This window comes from Calonectris borealis, chromosome 4 (assembly GCF_964195595.1).
Source record: "Calonectris borealis chromosome 4, bCalBor7.hap1.2, whole genome shotgun sequence".
Taxonomy (NCBI): Eukaryota; Metazoa; Chordata; class Aves; order Procellariiformes; family Procellariidae; genus Calonectris; species Calonectris borealis.
Genome location: NC_134315.1, coordinates 85,816,661 through 85,831,289, shown reverse-complemented (window position 1 = coordinate 85,831,289; position 14,629 = coordinate 85,816,661). Strand labels below are relative to the sequence as shown.

General features: G+C 58.1%; 1 long non-coding RNA gene across 1 annotated transcript; it reads right to left on the bottom strand.

Moving 5' to 3' along the window:
- Positions 1–7,261: 7,261 nt before the first annotated feature.
- LOC142082342 (uncharacterized) lies at positions 7,262–9,187 on the bottom strand. Its single transcript, XR_012673679.1, has 5 exons — positions 8,899–9,187; positions 8,530–8,653; positions 8,047–8,110; positions 7,489–7,662; positions 7,262–7,384 (listed from the first exon to the last, which is right to left on the bottom strand). It is a non-coding gene; the product is annotated as an uncharacterized LOC142082342 (long non-coding RNA).
- Between the last annotated feature and the right edge of the window lie 5,442 nt (positions 9,188–14,629).

Below are 14,629 nucleotides of genomic sequence, written 5' to 3'. Positions count from 1 at the left end.
TGAAAGGAAAACGCTCGTAACTACCCAGGGACCGATGCAGGAACGAGGCACGCGCGCTCTGTTCACGGCAACTGTTCATCAGCTTTTCTGCACCGGCACAAATTTGCCTTTTCCCTGGGTTTGACGCGGAGCACCTGCAGCGTCCTTGAACGCGCCAATGTTTCTCCCCGCTCCCCCGGCCCCACACGTGCCGTTACCTGAGCAGCAAGCGGCGTCAACCGCGCAGGATTTTCTTCGCGTGACGCAGAAGGTGACGCTGGGAAAAGAGGAGGCACAAAATGAACCTGTTTGTCACACCCAGCCAACGGTGAAAACCCAGGGAAGGATTCTGCCGTGCGGGGCCGGGCTGTGCACCCCCGGAGCTCCAGCCGGCCGGTTTCGCTCCCCTTTGCCGGGTACCGGGGAGACACCGCCGCCTCGTGCTGCCGCCTGCCCCCCGGGGAGAGCCGGGGGACCCCCACCTCACTTCAGCCCTCGGGAACGGGTCCGGGAGAGACCCTCCACGCAAAGAGAGCGGATCCACGCGTGGCGTGGATTTAATCCCCGAGGGAAGAGGCCGGACTCCCCGCTGGCAGAAGGACAACTCGCCTCCCTGCCGCTCGGAGCGCCTCGCCGGGGACAGCCCTGCCTGCGCCCGGCTGCTCTTCAGCCGTGCTGGGAGTGCAGTCTGGCCGACGGATGCTCCGGCAAACAGACACTGCAGCGAATCGCAGCTCCCGCTCGTTACAGCTGCTGGTAATTTTGCCTCTGGCTAAGGCATGCCCCAGACAGCAGACACCCCGTCTCGTTCCAGCTCCTGCTTGCTACGGTTCTGGCTAATTGAAGCTCCCGCTCTGCACCGTTGATTTCAGCTCCTTCTCCTTACAAGCTCCGGCTATTTACAACAGCCTGGGCTTTTGACAAGGTCGTAAACCAATCGCCGTCAAAACTCGGCTATTAGGATTAAATATCATAGTTGGACATTGTATAAGCATTAATGAGTTTGTACGACTAATTAGTTAATAACTATTCTAAGCAGTCGACAAGCAAGAGCTGGACTCGAAGAGGGCGTACGGGGTCTGAAAAGCAGAGACCACCTCTTCCCCCCAGAGACCACCGCAGACGTTGAGTTGGGCCTGGTGCGTGCCGGCCTCCCGCACTTCGGGGTCCAGCAGGACCAGACCCGACCCCTCCCCGGAGAGGGTCCACGCACCCTGCCCACCCCCTGCTTTCCCCCGCAGCCCCCAACGCCCTCCCATCCCCCCGCACAAACGGCCAAACCGGCTTCTGCTTTGGGCCCCCAAACCAGCTCACTTAGCGCCCATTTCTGAGCCCAAAACCCCAGCTGCTGCGCCTCTTCTCAAGTCCCAAAGGTGCCCCCGGGGAGGGCAAGCGCTTGCGTGATGCTTCGGGCAGAAACGGGGCTGAAAGGTCCGATCCCGGTGCCGGGGGAGCAGAGGCGAGCTGGCTGGGACCAGCTTTTGCTCCTGGAACAGCCCTGGGCTGGACCTGTCCCTCCCCTTCAAACGCTCCAGCAGTTTCGGGGGCAGAAGGGCGTTTCTAAGCCCTCTCTCCAGCAGCTCCTCCCTCGACTCGGCCCGCGAAGCCCCCAGTCTGCCTGCAGGGAGGGCTGGGCGGTCCCCGGCCCCACGGGGCGACAGTGGGGACTCGCAGGGAGGATCTGTTTGCACAAAGCGCCCCCCCCCCCCCCGCCCCGGCCCACTGCGCGGCCTCCCTAGGGCACGCAGCCCCCCCCCAACTCCCCACTCCCCAGATGCTCACAGGCCCTCCCCCGCCTGGAGCCCCCCCAGCCCCCGTCCCCGGAGCCTGCAGAACCGCCCCCCCCCCCCCCCGCCACAGCCCGGCTCCCCGGGCCCGCGGCTCCTCACACTCACGCTGCGCCGCCGCCTCGGTGCAAAGCCCGCCGCGCGCCCCGTTGAAATACCGTCCGCAACCAATCAGCGCGCGGCTCCACGGGACCGCCCGCGCGAGGCACGCCGGGAGTTGTAGTCGGCGCCCCGGGACCGCGCATGCGCACGGCGCCCCGTTGAAATGCCGTCCGCAACCAATGAGCGCGCGGCTCCACCGGACCGCCCGCGCGAGGCACGCCGGGAGTTGTAGTCGGAGCTCGGGGACCGCGCATGCGCACGGCGCCCGGGGACCGCGCATGCGCACGGCGCCCGGGGACCGCGCATGCGCACGGCGCCCGGGGACCGCGCATGCGCACGGCGCCCGGGGACCGCGCATGCGCACGGCGCCCGGGGACCGCGCATGCGCACGGCGCCCGGGGACCGCGCATGCGCACGGCGCCCGGGGACCGCGCATGCGCACGGCGCCCGGGGACCGCGCATGCGCACGGCGCCCGGGGACCGCGCATGCGCAGGGCTCGCAGCCCCTCCCCAGCGTTTGCAAGCACTTCTCAGCCCCAGGACCCCCGGAGCTCACAGCACCCGACCACACCATTTTCCAGCCCCCTGGGAGCCCCACTCTCAAGTCCCGCCAGGACCCACAGCCCCACTCCCCAGCTCTTGGGGGACCTTGATCTCGATGGTCCGGGAGTCCTCCAGGGGTACTCTCTAGGCCGGACTTTGCTCTCTATGGTCCGGCAGTCCTCCAGGGGTTCTCTCTGGTCCAGCTCCCGTCTCTATGGTCCGGCAGTCCTCCAGGGGTACTCTCTAGGCCGGACTTTGCTCTCTATGGTCCGGCAGTCCTCCAGGGGTACTCTCTAGGCCGGACTTTGCTCTCTATGGTCCGGCAGTCCTCCAGGGGTACTCTCTAGGCCGGACTTTGCTCTCTATGGTCCGGCAGTCCTCCAGGGGTACTCTCTAGGCCGGACTTTGCTCTCCATGGTCCGGCAGTCCTCCAGGGGTACTCTCTGGTCCAGCTCCCGTCTCTATGGTCCGGCAGTCCTCCAGGGGTACTCTCTAGGCCAGCCTTTGCTCTCTATGGTCCGGCAGTCCTCCAGGGGTACTCTCTAGGCCGGACTTTGCTCTCTATGGTCCAGGGGTACTCTCTAGGCCGGACTTTGCTCTCTATGGTCCGGCAGTCCTCCAGGGGTACTCTCTAGGCCGGACTTGGCTCTCTGTGGTCCGGAAGTTCCCCACGTGCACTCTCCGCTCCGGACGACCGTCTCGATGGTCCAGAAGTCCTCCAGCTGTACTCTCTAGGCCGGACATTTTCCTCTATGGTGCGGCAGTCCCCCGGGTACATTCTATGCATCTAACCTCCGTCTCTATGGTCCGGAAGTCCTCCAGGCATACTCTCTGGTCTGGGAGTCCGCCATCTCTATGGTCCGGGAGTCCTCCAGCTATACTCTCTGGTCTGGACTGGTCTGGTCTCTATGGTCCGGAAGTCCTCCAGCCCCTCTCCCCGACCCCCTAGGGCTCGCAGCCCCCCCCGGCCCCACTCCCCGGCCCCCCCGGGATGCACAGCCCCACTCCTCGGCCCCCTCGGGGGTCCGCAGCCCCCCCAGTCCCCCTCCCCAGATGCTCACAGGGGGAAAGGAACGGCTCGGCCTCAAGCTCTGCGGGCTGCCTGTGGCCCCTGCAGAGCCCACGATCCTCGGCAGCCCACACGCGGGGCGAAGCTCACAGCCCGAGAAGGAGTCACGGGGGGCCACCGCTCCTGCCACAACCCTCCTTCCCAGCCTGCTGCTGGAGCACAAGGCACTTGAAAGCAGCAGGAAAGAACAAGGAGGGCCTCGCCAGATGGCAGGAATAACGCGGGGAGCCTAAAGCGTTTAGCCAGGCAGGGCTTGCCACTCACCTTGTGCCGGGGTTGAATCCCAGCCGGCAACTCAGCACCACACAACCGCTCCCTCGCTGCCCCCTCAGCGGGAGGGGGGAGAGAATTGGAAGGGCAAAAGTGAAAACACTCCACTCGTGAGGGAAAGGGGGGAAAAAAAAAAACCCCAAACAACAGAGAGAAAAACCCCAGACAGACAAGCGGTACAAACGAAAGCAAGGGCTCGCCGCCAACCGCCCGATGCCCGCCCAGCCAGCCGCAGCCCAGCAGCGGCCCCCCCGCCGACCTCCCCCCCGAGTTTTATTTCCTGACGTCATAGGGCCTGGAACACCCCCTGGGTCCGCCGGGGTCAGCTCTCCCAGCGGTGCCCCCTCCCAGGCCCTCGCGCACCCCCAGCCCGCTCGCCGGCAGGGCGGGGCGAGGAGCAGCACAGCCCCCGGCGCCGTGCAAGCGCTGCGCAGCGGGAACTCACGCAGCCCCGCGTCACCCACGCCGTTCTCAGCACAAACCCAAAACGCAGGAGGAGGGAGAGCGGGGTGGGAGTGGGGGGCGGGGGAGCGGGAGGGGGGTGTCAGAGTTTGGGCGGGGGGCAACGGGCAGGTTGGCGGGGCAGGCAGCACCCCAGGGGTCCGGGCCCCTCAAATGGCTGGTGTTTCACCCCAAAGCTTCCCCAAATCGGGGTTTTTTTTGCTTTTTTATAATATCAAAGCTGGGGTTTTTTCCTTTTCCAAAATATTCCACTTGGAGGTTTTTCAACGCTTTTTCACAACAAAACTTGGTGATTTTTGCTTTTTCGTTTTGTGCATGAAAATGGGGGTTTTTTTGCTTTCCGGCTGCCCAAATCCTGGTGGATTTGGCTTTCCCGGGAGCTCCAAGTTGGGTATTTTTCCCCCCCAAATTGCGGGTTTTCTTTTTCCCCACCCCTTGCAGGCCCCGAATTAGGGGTTTTGTGGTGTTTTTAGGCCACGGCGGCAGGTCCCGCTCTGTGTGCACGGCCCTGCAGGGGAAAGTCCCTGTTGGGGGGACCGGCCCCCAATCAGGATGGGAAAAGACGGAAAAAGAGAACAGGGAAGAGGCAGCTTTTGAAAGCGCTTTCGGATCTTCAACAGAGAGGTGTTTCGGGGGGGTGAAGAGTTTTTAAATCCTTTCTAGAAACAGGGTTTCTTTGCATTTTAAAAACCTTATCTATCATAGACGTTTACGCTTAACGTATTTACACATACCTCTCTCTCTATATATTTAGTGAATGTATTTATGTTTCACTTATACCCCCCTATTTCCCACTCATTATATATAATACCTGCTCAGACTAGATATCTGTCGACTTACGTATTTTGACACTTAAATGTCTTTATAGACTTCTCTATTTACACTTACGTATATTTACACTTATCTCTTTATAGACTTAGATTTCTATTTGCACTTATAGATCATCTCTTAGATTACATATAATGCCTATTTAGGCTCTCTATGTAACACGTAGTAAGTGTAGACAGCGGTATCTATTCAGAGTTTTTTCTATTTTCAATTCCTTCACACATAAAATATATCATCCCTTTTGCATTTGGAAGTGCTTTCTTTTTTAATTTATATAGACGGGAGTTCTTTTTGTATTTTAAAACCCTATATACGTCTTCCGAATTTTTTTATGCTCTAAAATCCTTTAGATAATAGGGCAGATATAGGTTCCTATTTTGAAATCCTTGTATACATATAAAGGAATATTATTTTTCAATGTATAGAACAAGGAGAGATTTTTCTCTATTTCGAGGCGTCACAGATAGATTTACAGTTTTTAAAAATTTTTGAACCCCCCCAGGAATTATCAGGCACTTTTGGGCTGTGACCCCCTTTTTTGGGGGGGGGGGGGGGGGGGACCCCCCATGACCCCCCATTCCCCACTCACCTGCTCCTCCACGGCATCATCAGCCCGCCGGTGATGTTGGGGTGCCCCAAATGACATCATCGCCCCTCCAGGCCCCCAACCCCCCCCTTTTTATTCAGCCCCCAAAAAGGCACAACATGAGGGAAACGGCCCCAACCGGCAGCTCGTTACTTTAATAATGCCGTTGGCGTATGTACGCACGCACCCCCGCCAAAAAGGGGGGCTCTGCTAGAAAGATAAAGGAGGGGCGGCCCCCCCAAACGCTTGCAGCCCCCCCTCAGCCCCCGTCCCGCAGGCTGGCAGCCGGCCCCTTACCCTCAGCACGCCCAACGACCGGCAGGCAAACCCGGGCCGGGGGTCTCTCCTGAGCACCACGGGACGCTTACAGCGCGGCATCTGAAAAACAAAAATCCCAACGGATATATTTCAGCACGTTAAAAAAAACAGCACCGAAGGCAGCAGAGGAATTCGGTCAGGACAAGGGAGAGGGTAGCAGTCGAGCTAAAGGAGGGTGCCAGGCAAACGGGTCAGCTCGAAATACAACGCGGCCTTTAAAAGCTCGAGCGATTCGAACGCTTAAAATCCGCGTGAGGACTAATTGACGCGATTCTGAACGCGTCCTTCGCAGAGAAGTAAACGCTCTCGCTGGTGTCGGAAAACGCCTCGTCCCTTCCTTACAGCACCGCTGCCGGGAGATAACCCCGTGAGGCTGCAGGACAAGGGCGCGCCGTAATCGGCATCTACGCTCACGGATCCGCCGCCACAGCTCCAGCCCTGGCGCTGCTGCTGCTGCTGCTGCTGCAGCTGCTGCTGCGCATCTCGCTCGCTTGGCCGATAAAGCTGAAAGTGAAGCGTAAAACTTTGAAGAGTAAAATGAAAAAGAAAGAACAAACCTCAGCAATTCATTTTATGCTAAAAAGGCATGCGTACGCTTACAGACGTACAACGAGAAGGCTTATACTATAAAAATATTTGATTTTCCTTTTGCGTTAATTGAAATTGCGTAGCTGTGAATTCATACCGTTAAATTATCTACCTCCAAACTACACAGCTATCGTTTGACCAGGGGTTTTGCGTGCGTCACATGACTAGGAGGGACGCCTGGCCAGCTGCGCCGAGACCGATGCTACCCAACTGCCGGGGAAACGCGCCACTGAAAGCGAGGCAGAAATAAAGGACTTCAGAGCGCTCTGCCAAAAGATCGGGAAAAAAACCCGATCAGTTGCCTCTCTTTTTAAACGTTTAGAGCAACTACCTAACTGCTTAAGCACACCTAATAAATTATACGCTACAGCTATTTGGCAGTTGCAGTTTAAACAACGCAAGTCAGTTTGGAAGTTATACAATTTTAACTTTCTTTTTAAAGTTTCGTTTACGATAGAAAAATCAGGGAGATAAGAGATCTCCCATACGGTTTTACATTTTTGGGGAGGGGTGGGGGGGGGGCAGGCGGTGGGGAATATCAAATCCCCGGTGCTGCAATACATCAGGCTACCAAAAAGGACCGGCAGGTTTGCTAACGCTGTTGGCCGTACCCGAGCGTGCGGAGGAACGCGTCTTTACGATCTCTCGACCGTTACACCCGAGAACCAAAGATCAGCCGTACGTCGACTATCGGAAGACGTGCCGCGCTTGGGTCTGTGCAAGGAAATCGACCTACCCCTTTTTTTTTTTTTTCCAGAGAGAGCGCGAAAAGTCTCCTTGCGGATGACTTCTACTGCCGAGCACGTCATCTCTGCAGATCCATTCTGAGGGGAAGTTCGTAAAAGGCGACTCCTTTGAACGAGAAAGATTTCCATTCTGGAAAATCTCTTTCCAACCAAAGTCAAAATTACGCGCTGCAGGTTAGGAAAAAGGACGCGATAGAAGCAGTAACTCACCAAAACCACATCAGGACTCTCTGTCGCTAGTTACGAGGCTGCTACCGCTTCTCGGGAAAGCCTGGAAAGCGCACCGAAGCGACACCGATTTGTCCCGTGTTGTCCACGCCTCTTCTTTGACCTTGATTGCTTTTAGCGCAGATGTTAGCATCTCAGTAAGGTGTTCGAGTGCTCCTGTAAGGCATTTTAAAAACTGACTGACTGAAAAAGCATACAGCTTTTATCGTGAAAACAAAGCCTGTTTCTCCCGAACATCCCAACTCTTACAAACGGTTCCTTTCCTCTTCTAGTCCAACATTATTTTCACAGCACCCTTTCCTAGCAAGCGCACAGAAACAGAAGACCGTGCTTGCAGGAAGAGAAAACAGACGGAGGGAAGCAAGCTTTGCAGAGGCGTACCACGCTCCAGAACAGACCTCCTTTATTTTTAGTATTTGCGTTAAAATATTTCACGTTAAAAAATCACATAGAAGGAGAGCTGCCACGTTCCTCGTGTTAACTGTAAAGTCCGTGCTACGAGCACCTTAGGAAAAACGCAGACACATGTCACAGGCCTACCTTGTACTTGCAGACCACTAGGGATCCTTTCCACCTGTCTCGTACTTTCACGGCAGTTGACGTTCTGCTGAGAGGAAAGGAAAAAAAAAAAACAAACAACGTTGAGCACAAAGCTTCCTCTTCTGTGAAGGCTACAACTGAGTGGAGGAGAAAGTATTTGGCATCGTCTTTGGTGCGGTTGTTGAGACAGGCCACTAGAGCTTCTGCATGTTTTAGACAACCGTGCCTTTTTTTTGGCTCATTGGCAGCTTTAGTTTCGCAAGAACTCACTTGCCTAGAAAGAGGAGTGACAGAGAAGGAAAAGAGAGGTCAGGCAGCAAGAGAGCTCTGCAGGCTGCCACCAGTCAACGTCGCACTCTTAAGGAAAAACAAACAACCAACCAAACAAAAAAAAAAAAAAAACAAACAAAAAAACCCCCAAAACACACAAACACAAAAAAAACCCACAAAACCCAACAACAAAACAAAACTTTGACGTTGTACCTTTCTTTCCTTTTGGAGCTCGTCCCTGTCTCAGCTGATCGTCTCGTCAGAGCACGAAGTGCAGATGATCCGTATCCCGATGACATCTGCACGCGATGAACACGTGTTCAGAAATAGTCCAGATCTGTAAGACTGGTGTCATTTTTGTGGTTCCAAGCATCCTAACTCCATTTTACTGACCAATGCGTTTGTGAGGAAACTAAGTAGCTTTTAAACGTAGCCTCTCCTTGGGGAGAAAAATGCGTTAGGGAGCGAAAAAAAGGATGATTCAGAGCTCCCAACCATGACGGAGCAGCGGGAAAACTAATGAAAGCGAAGACCAACAGCAGCAACGCGAAGCGGCATTTGGCTTTAATTCCGATCACGTACTTAAGCGGCTCGCCAAGTCTATGCCTCGATCCTATGAATGACTAGCCCTGTTTTGGAAGGACCAACTTTTTTCCTTCAAAGTCCTAGATTGAAGACTCCGCTGAACAGAATGTGGATGGAGCCACAGGACAACATGCCGTCAACACTCTAATGAAAAAAAAATCAAGTAAAAATCAAGTTGAAGTATCAGTTTCCATCGTGTCTCGTTCATTACGTTTCTAGTAGTACCTGGGTGCTCCAAAATTCACTCTCCTGACACCACGTAGTACTACAAATTACAATTACGCGTGTAAAAATAAAAGGCTATTTCCAACCTGCCCGTAAAATCAGTACGAACAAACAGAAGAGAAACACTTGACCCTAAAGAAGGTCACAGGCAGCTCTTAATTTATCGTAGGCGAAAGCTCATTCTTTTCCCTGAAAGGAAAACGCTCGTAACTACCCAGGGACCGATGCAGGAACGAGGCACGCGCGCTCTGTTCACGGCAACTGTTCATCAGCTTTTCTGCACCGGCACAAATTTGCCTTTTCCCTGGGTTTGACGCGGAGCACCTGCAGCGTCCTTGAACGCGCCAATGTTTCTCCCCGCTCCCCCGGCCCCACACGTGCCGTTACCTGAGCAGCAAGCGGCGTCAACCGCGCAGGATTTTCTTCGCGTGACGCAGAAGGTGACGCTGGGAAAAGAGGAGGCACAAAATGAACCTGTTTGTCACACCCAGCCAACGGTGAAAACCCAGGGAAGGATTCTGCCGTGCGGGGCCGGGCTGTGCACCCCCGGAGCTCCAGCCGGCCGGTTTCGCTCCCCTTTGCCGTGTACCGGGGAGACACCGCCGCCTCGTGCTGCCGCCTGCCCCCCGGGGAGAGCCGGGGGACCCCCACCTCACTTCAGCCCTCGGGAACGGGTCCGGGAGAGACCCTCCACGCAAAGAGAGCGGATCCACGCGTGGCGTGGATTTAATCCCCGAGGGAAGAGGCCGGACTCCCCGCTGGCAGAAGGACAACTCGCCTCCCTGCCGCTCGGAGCGCCTCGCCGGGGACAGCCCTGCCTGCGCCCGGCTGCTCTTCAGCCGTGCTGGGAGTGCAGTCTGGCCGACGGATGCTCCGGCAAACAGACACTGCAGCGAATCGCAGCTCCCGCTCGTTACAGCTGCTGGTAATTTTGCCTCTGGCTAAGGCATGCCCCAGACAGCAGACACCCCGTCTCGTTCCAGCTCCTGCTTGCTACGGTTCTGGCTAATTGAAGCTCCCGCTCTGCACCGTTGATTTCAGCTCCTTCTCCTTACAAGCTCCGGCTATTTACAACAGCCTGGGCTTTTGACAAGGTCGTAAACCAATCGCCGTCAAAACTCGGCTATTAGGATTAAATATCATAGTTGGACATTGTATAAGCATTAATGAGTTTGTACGACTAATTAGTTAATAACTATTCTAAGCAGTCGACAAGCAAGAGCTGGACTCGAAGAGGGCGTACGGGGTCTGAAAAGCAGAGACCACCTCTTCCCCCCAGAGACCACCGCAGACGTTGAGTTGGGCCTGGTGCGTGCCGGCCTCCCGCACTTCGGGGTCCAGCAGGACCAGACCCGACCCCTCCCCGGAGAGGGTCCACGCACCCTGCCCACCCCCTGCTTTCCCCCGCAGCCCCCAACGCCCTCCCATCCCCCCGCACAAACGGCCAAACCGGCTTCTGCTTTGGGCCCCCAAACCAGCTCACTTAGCGCCCATTTCTGAGCCCAAAACCCCAGCTGCTGCGCCTCTTCTCAAGTCCCAAAGGTGCCCCCGGGGAGGGCAAGCGCTTGCGTGATGCTTCGGGCAGAAACGGGGCTGAAAGGTCCGATCCCGGTGCCGGGGGAGCAGAGGCGAGCTGGCTGGGACCAGCTTTTGCTCCTGGAACAGCCCTGGGCTGGACCTGTCCCTCCCCTTCAAACGCTCCAGCAGTTTCGGGGGCAGAAGGGCGTTTCTAAGCCCTCTCTCCAGCAGCTCCTCCCTCGACTCGGCCCGCGAAGCCCCCAGTCTGCCTGCAGGGAGGGCTGGGCGGTCCCCGGCCCCACGGGGCGACAGTGGGGACTCGCAGGGAGGATCTGTTTGCACAAAGCGCCCCCCCCCCCCCCCGCCCCGGCCCACTGCGCGGCCCCCCTAGGGCACGCAGCCCCCCCCCAACTCCCCACTCCCCAGATGCTCACAGGCCCTCCCCCGCCTGGAGCCCCCCCAGCCCCCGTCCCCGGAGCCTGCAGAACCGCCCCCCCCCCCCCCCGCCACAGCCCGGCTCCCCGGGCCCGCGGCTCCTCACACTCACGCTGCGCCGCCGCCTCGGTGCAAAGCCCGCCGCGCGCCCCGTTGAAATACCGTCCGCAACCAATCAGCGCGCGGCTCCACGGGACCGCCCGCGCGAGGCACGCCGGGAGTTGTAGTCGGCGCCCCGGGACCGCGCATGCGCACGGCGCCCCGTTGAAATGCCGTCCGCAACCAATGAGCGCGCGGCTCCACCGGACCGCCCGCGCGAGGCACGCCGGGAGTTGTAGTCGGAGCTCGGGGACCGCGCATGCGCACGGCGCCCGGGGACCGCGCATGCGCACGGCGCCCGGGGACCACGCATGCGCACGGCGCCCGGGGACCGCGCATGCGCACGGCGCCCGGGGACCGCGCATGCGCACGGCGCCCGGGGACCGCGCATGCGCACGGCGCCCGGGGACCGCGCATGCGCACGGCGCCCGGGGACCGCGCATGCGCACGGCGCCCGGGGACCGCGCATGCGCACGGCGCCCGGGGACCGCGCATGCGCACGGCGCCCGGGGACCGCGCATGCGCACGGCGCCCGGGGACCGCGCATGCGCACGGCGCCCGGGGACCGCGCATGCGCACGGCGCCCGGGGACCGCGCATGCGCACGGCGCCCGGGGACCGCGCATGCGCACGGCGCCCGGGGACCGCGCATGCGCAGGGCTCGCAGCCCCTCCCCAGCGTTTGCAAGCACTTCTCAGCCCCAGGACCCCCGGAGCTCACAGCACCCGACCACACCATTTTCCAGCCCCCTGGGAGCCCCACTCTCAAGTCCCGCCAGGACCCACAGCCCCACTCCCCAGCTCTTGGGGGACCTTGATCTCGATGGTCCGGGAGTCCTCCAGGGGTACTCTCTAGGCCGGACTTTGCTCTCTATGGTCCGGCAGTCCTCCAGGGGTTCTCTCTGGTCCAGCTCCCGTCTCTATGGTCCGGCAGTCCTCCAGGGGTACTCTCTAGGCCGGACTTTGCTCTCTATGGTCCGGCAGTCCTCCAGGGGTACTCTCTAGGCCGGACTTTGCTCTCTATGGTCCGGCAGTCCTCCAGGGGTACTCTCTAGGCCGGACTTTGCTCTCCATGGTCCGGCAGTCCTCCAGGGGTACTCTCTGGTCCAGCTCCCGTCTCTATGGTCCGGCAGTCCTCCAGGGGTACTCTCTAGGCCAGCCTTTGCTCTCTATGGTCCGGCAGTCCTCCAGGGGTACTCTCTAGGCCGGACTTTGCTCTCTATGGTCCGGGGTACTCTCTAGGCCGGACTTTGCTCTCTATGGTCCGGCAGTCCTCCAGGGGTACTCTCTAGGCCGGACATTTTCCTCTATGGTGCGGCAGTCCCCCGGGTACATTCTATGCATCTAACCTCCGTCTCTATGGTCCGGAAGTCCTCCAGGCATACTCTCTGGTCTGGGAGTCCGCCATCTCTATGGTCCGGGAGTCCTCCAGCTATACTCTCTGGTCTGGACTGGTCTGGTCTCTATGGTCCGGAAGTCCTCCAGCCCCTCTCCCCAACCCCCTAGGGCTCGCAGCCCCCCCCGGCCCCACTCCCCGGCCCCCCCGGGATGCACAGCCCCACTCCTCGGCCCCCTCGGGGGTCCGCAGCCCCCCCAGTCCCCCTCCCCAGATGCTCACAGGGGGAAAGGAACGGCTCGGCCTCAAGCTCTGCGGGCTGCCTGTGGCCCCTGCAGAGCCCACGATCCTCGGCAGCCCACACGCGGGGCGAAGCTCACAGCCCGAGAAGGAGTCACGGGGGGCCGCCGCTCCTGCCACAACCCTCCTTCCCAGCCTGCTGCTGGAGCACAAGGCACTTGAAAGCAGCAGGAAAGAACAAGGAGGGCCTCGCCAGATGGCAGGAATAACGCGGGGAGCCTAAAGCGTTTAGCCAGGCAGGGCTTGCCACTCACCTTGTGCCGGGGTTGAATCCCAGCCGGCAACTCAGCACCACACAACCGCTCCCTCGCTGCCCCCTCAGCGGGAGGGGGGAGAGAATTGGAAGGGCAAAAGTGAAAACACTCCACTCGTGAGGGAAAGGGGGGAAAAAAAAAAACCCCAAACAACAGAGAGAAAAACCCCAGACAGACAAGCGGTACAAACGAAAGCAAGGGCTCGCCGCCAACCGCCCGATGCCCGCCCAGCCAGCCGCAGCCCAGCAGCGGCCCCCCCGCCGACCTCCCCCCCGAGTTTTATTTCCTGACGTCATAGGGCCTGGAACACCCCCTGGGTCCGCCGGGGTCAGCTCTCCCAGCGGTGCCCCCTCCCAGGCCCTCGCGCACCCCCAGCCCGCTCGCCGGCAGGGCGGGGCGAGGAGCAGCACAGCCCCCGGCGCCGTGCAAGCGCTGCGCAGCGGGAACTCACGCAGCCCCGCGTCACCGACGCCGTTCTCAGCACAAACCCAAAACGCAGGAGGAGGGAGAGCGGGGTGGGAGTGGGGGGCGGGGGAGCGGGAGGGGGGTGTCAGAGTTTGGGCGGGGGGCAACGGGCAGGTTGGCGGGGCAGGCAGCACCCCAGGGGTCCGGGCCCCTCAAATGGCTGGTGTTTCACCCCAAAGCTTCCCCAAATCGGGGTTTTTTTTGCTTTTTTATAATATCAAAGCTGGGGTTTTTTCCTTTTCCAAAATATTCCACTTGGAGGTTTTTCAACGCTTTTTCACAACAAAACTTGGTGATTTTTGCTTTTTCGTTTTGTGCATGAAAATGGGGGTTTTTTTGCTTTCCGGCTGCCCAAATCCTGGTGGATTTGGCTTTCCCGGGAGCTCCAAGTTGGGTATTTTTCCCCCCCAAATTGCGGGTTTTCTTTTTCCCCACCCCTTGCAGGCCCCGAATTAGGGGTTTTGTGGTGTTTTTAGGCCACGGCGGCAGGTCCCGCTCTGTGTGCACGGCCCTGCAGGGGAAAGTCCCTGTTGGGGGGACCGGCCCCCAATCAGGATGGGAAAAGACGGAAAAAGAGAACAGGGAAGAGGCAGCTTTTGAAAGCGCTTTCGGATCTTCAACAGAGAGGTGTTTCGGGGGGGTGAAGAGTTTTTAAATCCTTTCTAGAAACAGGGTTTCTTTGCATTTTAAAAACCTTATCTATCATAGACGTTTACGCTTAACGTATTTACACATACCTCTCTCTCTATATATTTAGTGAATGTATTTATGTTTCACTTATACCCCCCTATTTCCCACTCATTATATATAATACCTGCTCAGACTAGATATCTGTCGACTTACGTATTTTGACACTTAAATGTCTTTATAGACTTCTCTATTTACACTTACGTATATTTACACTTATCTCTTTATAGACTTAGATTTCTATTTGCACTTATAGATCATCTCTTAGATTACATATAATGCCTATTTAGGCTCTCTATGTAACACGTAGTAAGTGTAGACAGCGGTATCTATTCAGAGTTTTTTCTATTTTCAATTCCTTCACACATAAAATATATCATCCCTTTTGCATTTGGAAGTGCTTTCTTTTTT